This window comes from Pan paniscus, chromosome 13 (genome assembly GCF_029289425.2).
Source record: "Pan paniscus chromosome 13, NHGRI_mPanPan1-v2.0_pri, whole genome shotgun sequence".
Classification (NCBI taxonomy): Eukaryota; Metazoa; Chordata; class Mammalia; order Primates; family Hominidae; genus Pan; species Pan paniscus.
In genome coordinates, this window is record NC_073262.2 from 65,735,430 (window position 1) to 65,750,849 (window position 15,420).

Genomic DNA, 15,420 nt, shown 5'->3' on the forward strand with positions numbered 1-15,420 from the left:
GGAAACCCTGACTACTAATACACCCTGTAATCCAAATATGTTTTTGATAAATAGAGCATGTCCAGACACAGAATAAAACAATATGCCAAATAGTGGCACATAATTACTATTACAAATAAACCATAAGCTCTGTCCTCAAGCTCTGAGGATTGAGTCTTGGTGGAAATAAAGAGCAAGAATAACATCAGTTTTTTCAACTGGAGTCCCCAAAGTGTGTAAATTTGCAAGAAGCCACATTTATGATGTTTTGCTATCAGACTAGAAGTAGATACTACTTTTAAAAAAAGTTGAAATTTTCCAAAGCTTATTTTAAAGAGGCATACATTTCTTCTACAAGCTGTACATTTTATCAATTAAAATTTCAGCCAGGCACAGTGGCTCATGGCTGTAATCCTAGCACTTTTGGAGGCAGAGGTGAGATGATTGCTTGATCCCAGGAGTTCCAGACCAGCTTGGGCAACACGGTGAGAGCTTGTCTCTATAAAAAATAAGAAATAAAAATAAGCTGAGTATGGTGGTGTGTGCCTGAGGTCCCAGCTACTCATAAAGCTGAGATGGAAGGATCACTTCAGCCTGGGAGGTCAAGGGTTAAGTAAGCTGTGATTGTACCACTGCACTCCAGCCTGGGTAACAGAGTGAGACCCTGTCTCAAAGGAAAAAGAAAAAGAAAAAAAATTATTTCTGTATACAAAATGTTATTAAATAAAGGAGTCTTCAATAAGTAATGTTCTAGAACATAAATGGTAATTTTTAAAGTATTACTAATATGTTGGCTGCCCAACTGCTTTCATACTAAATGCCTGTTGTCTATATAAACATTAGTAATAACAAAATCACAGGATTCATTAAATAATTCAAATCCACACTCATAAACTCATTTGAGATTCCTCCTTTCTGAGATACTCAGCTTCCCTTTCACTCTTTTATACTAAAGATTGAATTAGATGTTTACTGAAATTACCCCCTCTATTTGTTCCTGGGCTCATGATACCATTATTCAGACTCAAACTAATGCCTGCTTCTAGTGGTAATTTTTGAATTAAGTAGATGGTGTATCTTTTTAAAGTGGCATCTATATGATGAAACTGTATTGTCATTTTGCCATTCTGGTAATGCTGTCAATAATTGATGTATACATTTTGAAAGTATAAAGGATGGGTTATTAGAAAAATCAATTAAGCTATCCATTAAAGTAGTCAGCAAATTTGTCAGAGTGTAAGATTGTCGTAATGAAATCTAAAGGTCATTCAACATACCATGTTCCTTGCATTCAGTACATTAATATCACCTTCAGAAATAATAATGTGGCCTATACTTCACATGAGGCCAGCTCATTCCTTTCATAGGGTAGAAATCATTTGAGGTTGTTTATTCAATGTGGCATTCTGGAAAACATTCCTTTTTTGAAAAATGCATAGCATGCATAATTCTGGATTCTTAATGAGGTTAGATATTCTTCTAATAACACACTAACACATTGTAATGAAAATACCTTCAGAGAAATCCTATGAACATTTGCCTTGTTGAATTAAACACATACATATATGTTTAAAGCATGTATATATGTATGTATACATTTTAAATATTTTAAACATATATATCTATATATATATGTACCTAATTTAAGTATATGAGTTGTTAATATAGAAAAAAAGCCAACAGTCCCTGGGATATTTTTATGACATCTAAATTCTGCTCCACAGTTTTTTTTATTATATAATTTTCCTGAAGGGAAAAAAAAGCAAGCACATTATATAATTAGAAAATCTTTATTGTAAGTACTTAGTAACTTGATACTCCATGGATTTTGTATATTACTACTTCTTTGCAAATTTCAAAACCTCAGTTTCAATTTCTACAACACTGCTGGACTTAACCGAGTAACATATTTTTACATTATGTCTAAAAACATAGTACCAATTGAATATATCTTTGCCAATAGAAGCACCTCTTAATCACTGTCCTAATGCAAGGATTTGAGGCATTTTTATAGCAATAACTTTCCTTTCAATGTAGTTGGGAGTCACAGCCCTGGAAGGAAAGTTGCCTTAAGGCTTTAGAATCTGCCCCAAAACACAGAAGGGGTTAATGCTAGAGCCAAGATGGGTCCCAGGTGCCCGTACTGACACTGTGATGCTTGTTACCAAAGGCTGTGTCAGTTCTCTTCAGTTCTATCTACTATAATTTTTCCAGTGTTCCCTTTTGGAAAAGGCTGAGGATCATATAATTAAAAGGCTGCATCTGTTCACTACTGCTGGCACCTCCCCTCTTGTTAGGTTCGTGTGACAGGCTTGGTTGAATATTTATCTGTGACTAATAGAGACCTCTTTTCTCAACTCCAATTGACTCACTGTGTTTTGAAAAGGCAGTGATATTGACATTACAGTTACCACCCCTGAGACTGCTTCTCAAGCTGGAAATAAAAGTGTCTGCTGCGCTGTTTGTTAGACACACCTGTGTAGAAAAAGTAATCAAATAAGCAAAGGCCTTTACTTGCTAGTTTATTCAGACTCATGTCACATTTTAATTTTATTTCTTACTCCCCTGATGAAGCAAAATGGAACCACTCTTACACCCATACACACTGTATGCTTCAATGTTTTCAAACCCTAGTTTATGGTTTTATCCCTTGTATATACACTCATAGTTTACTGGTCCTTCAGGACCCAAATTGAGTGGAATTGCAACCACAGTGCCTTCCCAGAGCTCATACCCCACAACTGCATACAGTATTTTCATTTCTGGAGTGCCACAGAATTTTATCTCTACTTGTTTTATAAAGTTGACATCATATACCTTGCTCAAACCATTGCTCTTGTCATAACATAGATATCTACATATAGTTTTTCTTTTTTTTCTATCCCCTTTGTATTTTTCAATTATCTATTCTTCAAAATTATAAGTTAGATCATCATCACAACTGCCAACCTTTATTAAACTCACCCTGGGAGTATGACACAATACTAAGCACTTGATATGCATTATCTCATTTTATCCTTGTGGCTGCTCTGTAAGTACTTTTATTATTCCCATTCTTTAAAAAAAAGGTGGGGGGAATTGAGATGTGAAACATTTAAGTATCTTTCCCAAAAATGCTGTTATCCAACCATATAGTAAGAATCCAGAGCACAGTCTCTGAACCACTACATCATGTGCCTCTGTCTTGTACAAAATAGGAATTAATATAGTTTCTGAATTACTTGATGAATTCCATAGAAGCTAAACATATTTTAAATTATTTTTATTTATTTGGGTAGGTGTCCCAAGTGTCCAGGCTTTTTTTCCAGGTAATTAGCAAAAAAGTGTTCACTGTAGCTAACATAGTACAGTGATTGTGAAGGGCTAAACACATTAGAATCTCAGGACACTAGTTAAATTGCAGATTCCCGAGTGGTTCCCAATACCTTTGGAATCAATTGCCTTGGGAATCTGGGTTTACAAGTTCTTCAGATGAAGTTTATGCCCTGCAAATTTTGTGAAACTGTGGGTAAAATAAAATGCAGAATGTTTTCGTCTCTATATATTATGATAGATTCTGTGAGGAAGTTGACCTCTCCTAGTTGTAAGGCCAGTATTTATTATTTCAGGCTTTCTGGTTGCAGGCTATGAAGCTGCTGCTCTGATGTAAGAGACTGCACCTTATACCTCTTGTCATTCAGTCTTGCAGAACTGCAACAGATAGTATCATTAGGAGGAGTCTGGCCCCAGATTCTGTGCTCACAGGTAAAGTGAAAGGTCTAATAAAAACAGAATCTTCTGGTGGTCACCACATGCTCATTGCCTCCTCTGTAAGTTTGAGGCTTTATGCATTCACCTTCTGACCAATTTTGGTCAGAAGTTTCACTTTTTTCCCCCCTAATGACTTATTTTTGTTAACCTATAACTCTTTAATCAAGAGTCTTTTTTCATTTAACTTTTCACTCTTTCAACAAACATCAGTATTTTCAAGACACTGGGATAGAATGGGGAATTAAAGGTGAATAAAATATGATTTCTGCCTGGGAGGAGATATAGAAGCAAAATGCAGGAACAATGATGATGCAATCTATTACAAGCCAAGAGAAGGAAAACTTTGCTTGGTAGGTGAAGTCAAGAAAGACTTGCAAAGAAAAAAAAAAAAAAAGGCATGCCAAGAAGAAGAAATAGCATTTGCAAAGAGACAGAAGCATGATATAGTGTACTTAGTTTAAGGAAACTGCAAGTAGCAGTTAAGGTCAACCTTTCCTGAAGCAATTTAAAACACATCCTTCATGTTATTTACAATCGAAAGAAAATACACTTTCCTCCCCCTGTATAATGATCCTTATAAACCCTTTGCGTTCCTTTTTTTCTCACTTCTTTTTTTTTTTTTTGAGATAGAGTCTTGCTGTTTTCACCCAGGCTGGAGTGCAGTGGCGTGATCTCGGCTCACTGCAACCTCCACTTCCCGGGTTCCAGAGATTTTCCTGCCTCAGCCTCCAAAGTAGCTGGGATTACAGGTGCCCGCCACCATGCCTGGCTAATTTTTTTGTATTTTTAGTAGAGCTGGGGTTTCACCATGTTGGCCAGGCTGGTCTTGAACTCCTGACCTCACGTTATTCATTCACCTCGGCCTCCCAAAGTGCTGGGATTACAGGTGTGAGCCGCCATGCCCAACCTTTCTCACTTCTTTTCAACATCACATCCCTCTTTGCATATTGTTCCTCAGAGTTTTCCTTTTCTCTCAAACTGGTTGGCTCAAGACCAAATACATTTTATAACGTATTTCATAAGGTTGGCAGAATGTAAAAAAGACTTCATGTATGCATTATGCTTATTAATTATACACCAACAGCCCTACATTATATTGCTGACTTGTATTTATTTGAAGTATTTATTAAGTAAAATGGAAGCCTGTTTGAAGGTTAAAAAAAATTATTCTGATTCTATATCAGGAAACTGAGGTGATTGAGACAATTTCTGAGACTGTTGCTAACTTTTAAGCTATAAGATTCTTGAATCTATTTAAGGGTCTACTTAGGATCCAAGACAATAGAACCAATTATATTGCAGATACCATGTGTATAGATAACAATATCCTCAAGTAATTTTAACATTTATGCCCATCTATATTTTTTACAAATCTTTTGCCAAAACCTTTCAGAATAAATAAATTTTTATTTTATCTCTCATTCCCTCCTTTGCCACTATAGAACAGATATATTAATCCAAAGTAAAGTGCCAAGAAAATGATGGCAGATATGTACAGTTGCAGCAAAGCCAATAGGTTCTTTACGTATTGGACACTGACAATGAATAATCAATAGTAAGTTGCTTCCATGCTCCTTATTAGAGAGTCTTCCATATGATAAGACAAGGTGAGCATCAAAATCACCTGGGAAGCTAGTTCAAAATATAAATGACCAATCCCCCAGAGATCCCAATATGGTAAGTTTGGGGTAACATTTGAGCATCTGTGATTTTAACAAATTCTGCAGGTGATTATGGTGTACAGTAAATGAAAACCTAAGAGCCTTTCTGTTAGGCAAGTATAATGATCAGTAATAGCAGAGTCCCTGAGTTTTGGCTAATCAACACATGTGCAGGATTAGGTAAGAACAGAACTTTAATCCTCTCATTTTGCAGACTATGTTACCAGACTAAACCAATGAATTGCTTGGGTTTTGTTTTTGTTTTAACAAATTGTCACCTAATTCTTTAGTCCCATCATGATATTTAACTTTCTAACTTTGTTCCGTAGAGATCTACTATGACTTTGGAAAATTTTGTAATATAAGAGGCCTACTTCTTTTATTTATTTATTTATTTCTAGATTTGTAGTCCATATTTTCTAAATAGGCCTTTCCTCCTATAAGAAGTCAAATGAAGTAGGTGCCAGGTTTTTAACGTGTTTCGTTTGCTATAAAAAGAAAACACAGTGCTATACCTTCCTTGGGGATCATATTGGATTTTCAAATGGCACTCAGCCATTGATTAGCTGTCTCAAAGATTTCAGCAGGGACAGAACCCTGAGTGAAAAGAGTCATCAGTAATGATAAGTCTGTTATGTTCAGCGAGAATTGTGGTTTTCAATTTATATATTCCCATGATGTGTACTGAACATCTGAGCAAAGGAGTGAATCAAATTGTACACACTCAGTGTGCTTGCTACCAGGCATGTGTAATCCTTCAGGGTATAGTATGGTAAAAATTTAAAATGGAATCCTGAAGCAATCCACATAAACAACTTACTGCTAATCTCCTTAAGAGTGGCAAAAGTTGATCCCATGGTGGTGTGCTTGAGTTTGGTTTCCAAGGTAATTTTTCATTAACCATTCCACTTTTGCAGAGATATTAATGACATGTTTTTAACAATTTAAAAGTCTGGAATTAAGAATAAAAATAACCTTTTAAGAACAAAAGCATGGTAACTAATGAACAAAGAATATTATGTTGAATAGAATTGCATGCTTTTTGCCTTTCCATATAAACTTTAGAGTCAAGTTTGTCAATATTGACAAAAATAGCTTGTTAGAATTTTGATTGGGATTACATTGAATCTATAGATTAAGTTGGAAAGAATTGACATCTTTACTATATTGAGCCTTCCAATTTTTCAGCACACAGTACCTCTTTATTCATTTATGTCATCTTGAATTTCTTTCAGCCATGTTTAGCAATTTTCTTATCTAAATTTTGCACATACTTTGTTAGATTTACGTCTAAGTGTTTGATTTTCTGGTGCCATTGCAAATGGATATTTGTTAAATTTTAAGTTCCAGGTTTTCAATAAATTTTCATAGGAAATCAGTTGATTTTATATATGACCTCGTATCCTGCTATCCACCATAGTCACTTATTAGCTCCGGTAGGTTTTAAATATATATATTCTTCAATAGTAGTAGTTTCTACATAGATAATCATTGTGTCTGCAAATAAAAGCAGTTTTATTTTCTCCTATCCATGCTATATACCTTTTGTTTCCTTTTCTTGTCTTGTTGCACTAGCTAGGAATTCTAGTATAGTGTAGAATAGGAGTGGTGGGAGAAGACATCCTCAGTCATTTGTCTTTAACGTTATGAGTGGCATTTAGATTCAATTCTGACATTTTATGCTATAATTGATATGTGTATCACATACTATTTATAATATATTATGTGTAATAAAATCGTTTTTATTACTTCATTGGGATTTTCAGAAAGATCCTACTTTGTTCTAGTAATTTCTACCTGTTCTAGTGCCCTGCATTTCCCTTTTTCTTAATAACCCTTTACCATCTAGTCTGTCAGTTTTAAATGGTATGCACGGACACTCATATACAACAATTACGTTTTTCAAATTTCCCCTTCTTCCTCTCTTCTCCTCTCATTTTTATTGACTTCTTTCCACATTCTCAGAACATGTAACACTTATAAACTATTCTCTCACCCATCTCCCTATCCTTGTTTTAGTCTTTGATTTACAATTGAATATATTAAATAATCACAAACAATCAATTCACCATGGTTTCCTCAGAATGCCTTGGTTGCTTGAACTCATCCTCTAGTAGATTTTTCATGAATGACCCATGTATACAATGTGCCTTGGGTTCTTGCAAAGCTAAAACTGTTTTTCTCCAGTCTTGATACTTTGACAGCTTGTCTGCATATAAAAACCTTGGTTAACTTTATCACTTGTTAAGTATTTGTAAATGCGGCTTCCCCAGTTGCTTTGTGTTGTATGTTGCTCATAAGAAGACTGATTGACATAAAACTAATATTCTTCCCATTATGGGTAACTTGATTATTTTTGCTTAGAGAAACTGGTGATTATTTTCCTGAAAATGTAATTGTTTTTCTAGAATATTTCTCAGTCATTTGTTTTGGATTGTTTTCCCAGGTACAATTTAGGCCCTCTCAGAATACAGATTTAGGTTACCTTTTCTTTCCAGATAGTTTTCTTGGCTTTCACATTTAAATATTACTTCTGTTCCTTCTGTTTTTCTTTTCTATGAACTTTAATTATATAATACCATGGTCTGGATTTTATTTTTATTTTGTCCCAGTCTTCCATTTCATCTACTTTCTCCCTAACATTTTCCTCTTTCTTAAAAATCTCAAATGTACCCTCTTGGTTAATTTCCTGCCTTTCTTCAATCTCCCTTATTAAATTTTTATCTTAATATGTGCTCCCTTGGGCACTTCTAATTTCTTCTTCATTTTCTATTTTCTGGTTAATTTTGTCTTTAACTTCTTTTCTGAATTTGATTGACGCTCTTTGCATTGTTTCCTGTGTTTTGTTCTTTTTGCTATTTTTTAAAAATTTCTGATTCAATGCATTTTAAAAATATATAAATAAATATTTGTTGACAACTACTTAATTCAGTTGGGAGTGTTTGCTACAGTGTTCTGCTTCCTTATTGACTTTTTTGGAGAGAATACTCATCTCAGGATATATTTTATTTGAATTTTCTGTGTACTTTTTGCAGTACTTTTGTGTTGAATTGGTTTGATTTTTTTGCAATCCTTAGCCTTTTGTTGACAATGTTTCCTAGCTCAGGAATACTGCCCACTTATACCAGTATAATAAATGGATTTACAAAGTTAATGATGTTGCTGATGGTAGTGATGGTGGCAGGAAGAGGGGACAGACGGTTTGTCATGTTGTCTTTTGTTTCTGTGGGAGCCTTAACTTTCAATTACTCTTTTACTTCTTTCTTTTCACTTCTGCCCCTTGTCTATTTTTCACATTCTCCCTCCAGAAGAAATGCATTCCAAAGGCTAATACCTCCAGATCTGCTTACTTTTGACCCCCAGTGCAGCAGTTAATGCTTAGAATGACCAATTCCTTGACTTGTGCTTGGCATTTTGGTACTCTCTATCATAATTTCTCTTTCTGAAAGTGATTTTGTCTGTCTTTTATCTAAATATTCTCTTCCAGTCTTCATTTTCACAGAAGCTTTTATGTTTCCTCTTCCTTACTCTCGATATGTGCAGACTTTTACCAGTCATGAGAGCTTTGATAGAATTTGGTTTTTATTTTTCTGCTTAACAAATAATTAGAAGCTCCTGGCATTCTCTGTCCCCTAGTAATGCCTAAAGCATGGCCAATAGTAATTTTATGTGTGTTCATGGTTGATACTGCAGTTTTTTAGTTTTTTATATGAACAGATTCAGATTCAGGTGGCTGCCACTATCCTCCATACATGGAAAATTGCTCAGGGGAAGTTTTAAGCAAGAAAATGACAGTTTCAGGACCCTAATAGAGTCTCTATTGTAGGATTAAAAGAGTGGAATTAAGAGATGGAGCAGTAATTGTTCAGGTTGGTGAAATAACTCACAATAAAAAAAGTAGCAGTATGCAGTGGCTCACGCCTATAATCCCAGCACCTTGGGAGGCCGAGGCAGGCGGATCATTTGAGCTCATGAGTTCGAGACCAGCCTGACCAACATGGTGAAACCCCGCCTCTATTAAAAAAATACAAAAATTAGCCGGGCCTGGTGGCACATCCCTGTAGTCCCAACTACTCAGGAGGCTGACACAGGAGAATCGCCTGAACCTGGGAGGCGGAGGTTGCAGTGCGCCGAGATTGTGCCATCGCACTCTAGCCTGGGCAACAAGAGTGAAACTCCGTCTCAAACAAAAAACAAAAAATCAAACAAAACAACAACAAAGAAAAAAATGTGTAGCAGTAGAACTTATAAAGTAAGGATAGATTCTAAACACACTAAAAGTAATAAAGACTAATCGTCAATTTCTTAAGTATGTTCAGTCTCTGTTTAAATGAACTCTTACTTAGGGACTACATTTTTTATTTATCAAGACCAAAATAATCAGCTCATGGATTAAGATAGCCTCCTGCCAGTGAGCAATAAAGATTGTATTTGTCATTGACCTTCAGGGAAATTCTAAAGGAAGAACTACTGAAAACGATTTGTAATCATAATATTACCATGTCTTTATTCACTATGCCAAATTTTACTTGATATTCTCATTTTGGCATGGATGTTTTGAATTTATATTTCATTAACTTAATTAATAGAATTATTTTAATTGCTGTTTATAATTTAATTATTATAGCATTTAAAGACAATGCTTGGTGGAGTTTTGCTACTGAAAAAGTGAACTAGTTTGGATTGAATAAGGATTTATATAAATTGCCACCAATATAGGCTGGGCACAGTGGCTCACGTCTGTAATCCCAGCACTTTGGGAGGCCAAGGCAGGTGGATCATGAGGTCAGGAGTTCGAGACCAGCCTGGCCAACATGGTGAAACCCCGTCTCTACTAAAAATACAAAAATTAGCCGGGTGTGGTGGCAGGCACCTCTAATCCCAGCTACTCAGGAGGCTGAGGCAGGAGAATTGCTTGAAACCAAAGAGTGGAGGTTGCAGTGAGCCAAGATCACACCACTGTACTCCAGCCTGGGCGAAAGAGCAAAACTCCATCTCAAAAAATAAAAAAAAAACAAAAAAATAAATTGCCAACGATATAAATCATTTAGAGAATTAAAATAACTTACTAGGGTTATTATGAGAATTATAAAATTAATAAGCATAAAATGCCTGGAGTCGTGTCTAGCACACTGAAACTACCCAATAAATATCAACTCTGGTTGAAACATAAGCTGCACTAACTTTTATTTTGTTTGCACAGCTCTTCTTTTAGATACAGCTAAGAGCAGAAATGGGGGAAAAAACAGTACTTTGTAGGTCATTTCCATCTGACTGTGGTCAATAATATCAAAAATATCTCAACAAACCTCTCCATTGTTAGTATCTAAAGTCTAAAACAGATAAATTTCCTGAAACATTAATGCTTTTTAAAAAAAAAAAAACAAGAATCATTGTTAAAAATATGGATCATGACAAAAGAAGAATGTAAGTATTTAATATAAAAGACAAACTGGCAAATGCTTTGAAATCTGAGGTCTTTTGATAACAATATTTTACTCCTATTTCATAGTGGTATTTTTTTTAACCCAGTGCATTAATTGTTGATACCTTCTTTGTTCTAGTGTAATGTAACCATGAAGACAAAAGGGCTTTCTCAGGTGGATATTGAAATTCACAGTTGCACTTTCATGATTACTTAAATGTCTCCATTTGGATCTTTGCCATCATACCCTGTTGGGTTTTAATTATTGGTTAAAACCTCCTTTTTGGGAATACACAGTATACACACACACACACACACACACTTTTCCCAGGGAGGGTTACAATAAATAATCTGAATCTTGGACTATCAGGTGTTTATTATGACTGACACGGTGATTCTGATGCTATCAGAAGAATATGATAAAGTAGGAAAAGAACATTAGATTCTCCTTCTTCTCTCTCTCTTGCTTCCTGACTACTTAACCAAAAGATAAATGACCTTAAATGTTACTTAAAAAGTATTGTGTAGAATAGAAACTAATACAATCAAAATAAATAAGTGGATACAACTGGACACTTTCAGCTCTGAGACCCTGCAGAAGCTGTTTAACATGAAAGCCGTTTGGGCCGAGTTTAACTTCAGTATCCTCCAATTAGAGAAATGTCTATCATATTACCTCCTACTGGAAAATTCCAGATTCTGTTACTTTTTGCAAGTTCTGAGAGAAGATAATGGAAATAGTGGTAGAAATAAGAAATAAGGAGGAGAAAGATGAAGAAGGAAGATGGTGCTATGTGTGACAGTCTGGATTTGGACCCCAGTCTATATTCCTATGTACAAGAATAAGTTGCTGGCCACAGAAGGCAACATCCCACTCTTAACGTGAGTGTATTGTAAAACCCCCAAGGAAGCAGCGAGAACTAGGAATGTTATCTTTGGTACTGACACATAGACCTTCTAGTTTTGGGTAAGCTTGTCCTTACCAGTGAAGTAATAAAAAGAACATCACCTTTCACTTTCTATCTTCACGGAACCCCAAGAAATTTATCCATTAATATCCAAACCTGTTTTTCTTGCTGGCCAGGGAAAGTAGGGAACTGTATTAGGCAGAGACAAGCACAGCAGACTGCACATGGATACTAATTTTTATTAGTTGCAGCACTGGCAATGGTTCACACATATGATGCTTTCTAACATCTATGAGAGCGCTATGCACCACAATGACTAGTGCAGAAAGGCAATAAATATTAAAAAGAAGTGAAAATTGTTTGCAATAACATCAGCTAAATGCTTTGTTGTTACTGTTTTGTAGGTCATGGGGTGCTAAATATGAATGAGCCCAGATCATCATCCTGTATAATATGCAAATTTTAAAAACCCTGCAATAGAAAACAAAAATGAATAGACCCTAATTTAAAGGCAAACAAATAATAAAAATATACAAAGGCATACTTGGTAAAACTTTGTTACAAGGTTACCATAAGAAATTATTGTTGCATTTTATATTCAATTTTTTTGAAACTTTGCATAAGAACTATTTTTATTTAGGGAGTTTTGAACTATAGAATATAGCCAGTTCCTTACAAGCAATGTAGTTCACATCACAAAGTCAATTTAAACCTTGAGTTTGGAGGTAGAGCACATAAGAACATTGCTGAATGTCCTCAATCACCACTTCCTTACACTTTGGGGGAAAGAAAACCAGAAGAGGATGTGGGTGGGAACAGATGCTACTTAGAATTCCACTTGTGTTATTTCGAGATTTAAATCCTCTATAATCTGAATTTATGATTAATTTTCTATTCATGTGGTGTGATATTGTTGTATTCGAGAAACAGAAGTTTGGCCACAAATGTTCAGAGTAAATTATATATTCTTTTTTTAATATGGCATCAATTAAATGGCTTTTTTTCATTTGTTTGTTTTTGTGTTTTTTTGAGACAGGGTCCTGTTCTGTCACCCAGGCTGGAGTGCAGTGGCAAGATCACAGCTCACTGCAACCTTGACCTCCTGGGCTCAAATGATCCTCCTGCCTCAGCTCCCAAGTAGCTAGGCCTACAGGCACACTCCATCACCCTGGCTAACTTTTTAATTATTTATTTATTTATTTATTTATTTATTTATTTTTTGAGACAGAGTCTCGTTCTGTCACCCAGGCTGGAGTGCAGTGGTGCCATCTCGGCTCACTGCAAGCTCTGTCTCCTGGGTTCACGCCATTCTCCTGCCTCAGCCTCCCGAGTAGCTGGGACTACAGGCGCCCACCACCATGCCCGGCTAATTTTTTGTATTTTTAGTAGAGACGGGGTTTCACCATGTTAGCCAGGATGGTCTCGATGTCCTGACCTCGTGTTCCACCCACCTCAGCCTCCCAAAGTGCTGGGATTACAGGTGTAAGCTACCACGCCCGGCCAAATTTTTTGTAGAGACGAGGTCTCGCTATGTTGCCCAGGCTGGTCTTGAACTTCTGAGCTCAAGCAACCCTCCCACCTTGGTCTGTAATGGCTTTTGATAAAATGCCCTGCTTTGTTAATCCTAACTTTTCTTCATTTAAGATGAAGATGGTTCTTGCTGTATTTCCTCACCATAATGTCATAAGAATTTAAAATGTATCTACTATACTCTTCAACTTTTGTGGAAACATTTTGTTTAAAGTCATAGTAATAAAAAATGAAAGGCAAAGGTCAAAGTTATCCTGACTAACATAAAAATAATCACTGAATTAATTAGAACACATAATCATGTGCCACAAAAAGCCGTTTGCTTTTATTAGGATTATTATGAGGCCATACAGCTAACTAGGCTTTAGTCACTAATACAAACCAATAATTTTAAAAAAAGGTCAGTGAAGCTCAAATGTAGGAGAAATCCCAACGTCCCTCTTTTTATAAAGGCAAAGAGGTAGTGTTCAGTATGTGCTCAGTATGCAGAAAATAAGAAAAGGGACAGACTTTAGCTAGAAAAAAATTTCTGATTATATTTTTCACATTTTATTTGAATAATAATAGCAAATATCAAATTAGTTCTTATTCATTTTTAATTAGATTTTACTTTTAGAGCAGTAGTAAGTTCACAGCAAAATTGAGTGAAAGGCACAGAGATTTCCCATATATCCCCTCATTATACATGCATAGCCTTCCTCATTATTAACATTCCCCTCCAGAGTGGTACATTTGTTGCAACTGATGAATCTACACTGACACATCATTATCTCGGAGAGTCCATAGTTCACATTAGCGTTTACTTTTAGTGGTCATTCCATAGGTTTGAACAAATTTATAATGACACATATCCACAATTACAGTGTCATAAAGAGTAGTTCCACTGCCCCGAAAATCTTCTGTGCTCCACCTATTCATCATCCAGTGAACACTGATGATTTTACTGTCTCTGTAGTTTGCCTTTTCTAGAATGTCATACACTTAGAATTATATAGTATGCCTTTGCACATTGGCTTCTTTCACTTAGTAATATGCATTTAAGGTTCCTTCATGTCTTTTTTTATGGCTTGATAGCTGATTTCTTTTCAGTGCTGAATAATATCCCATTATCCAGATGTACCCTAGTTTTTTTATCCACTCACTATTGAAAGACATCCTGTGGAAGCCATCATTCTCATCAAACTAACACAGGAACAGTAAACCAAACACCACATGTTCTCACTCATAAGTGGGAGCTGAACAATGAGAACACATGGACACAGGGAGGGGAACAACACACAATGGGGACTGTTGGGGGCTGGGCAGAAAGGGGAGGGAGAGCATTCGGAAAAATACCTAGTGGATGCAGGGCTTAAAACCTAGATGACGTGTTAATAGGTACAGCAAACCGCCATGGTACATGTATGCCTATGTAACAAACTTGCACGTTCTGCACATGTATCCCAGAACTTAAAGTTAAAAAAAAAAAAAAAGGAATGAAAGACATCCTGGTTACTTCTAAGTTTTGATATTTATAAATAAAGCTGCTATAAACATCCATATGCAGCTTTTTGTGTGGGCATAAGTTTTCAACTGCTTTGAGTCGATAACAAGGAGCATCATTATTAGATCATATAAGAGTATGTTTACTTTTTTAAGAAACTGACAAGCTGCCTTCCAAAGTGGCCGTACCATTTTGAATTCCCACCAGTAATGAATGAGAGTCCTTGTTGCTCCATATCTTTAGTGTACTTAGCGCTAAATTCAGCCATTATAAAGGTGTGTAGCGGTATCTCACTGTGTTTTAATTTGCATTTGCCTGATGACATATAATGTGGAGCATACTTTCATAGCCTTATTTGCTATCTGTATGTCTTTTTTAGTGAGATGACTGTGAAGATCTTCAGCTGATTTGTATATTGTATTGTTTGTGTTCCTAGTATTGAGTTTTAAGAGTTCAGGAGATTGACACCATCCTGGCCAACATGGTGAAACCCTGTCTCTACTCAAAATACAAAAATTAGCTGGGTGTGGTGGCACATGCCTGTAATCCCAGCTACTCAGGAGACTGAGGCAGGAGAATTGCTTGAACCAGGAAGTCCGAGGTTGCAGTGAGCCGAGATCGCACCACTGCACTCCAGCCTGGTGACAGAGTGAGACTCCGTCTCAAAAAAAAAAAAAAAAAAAA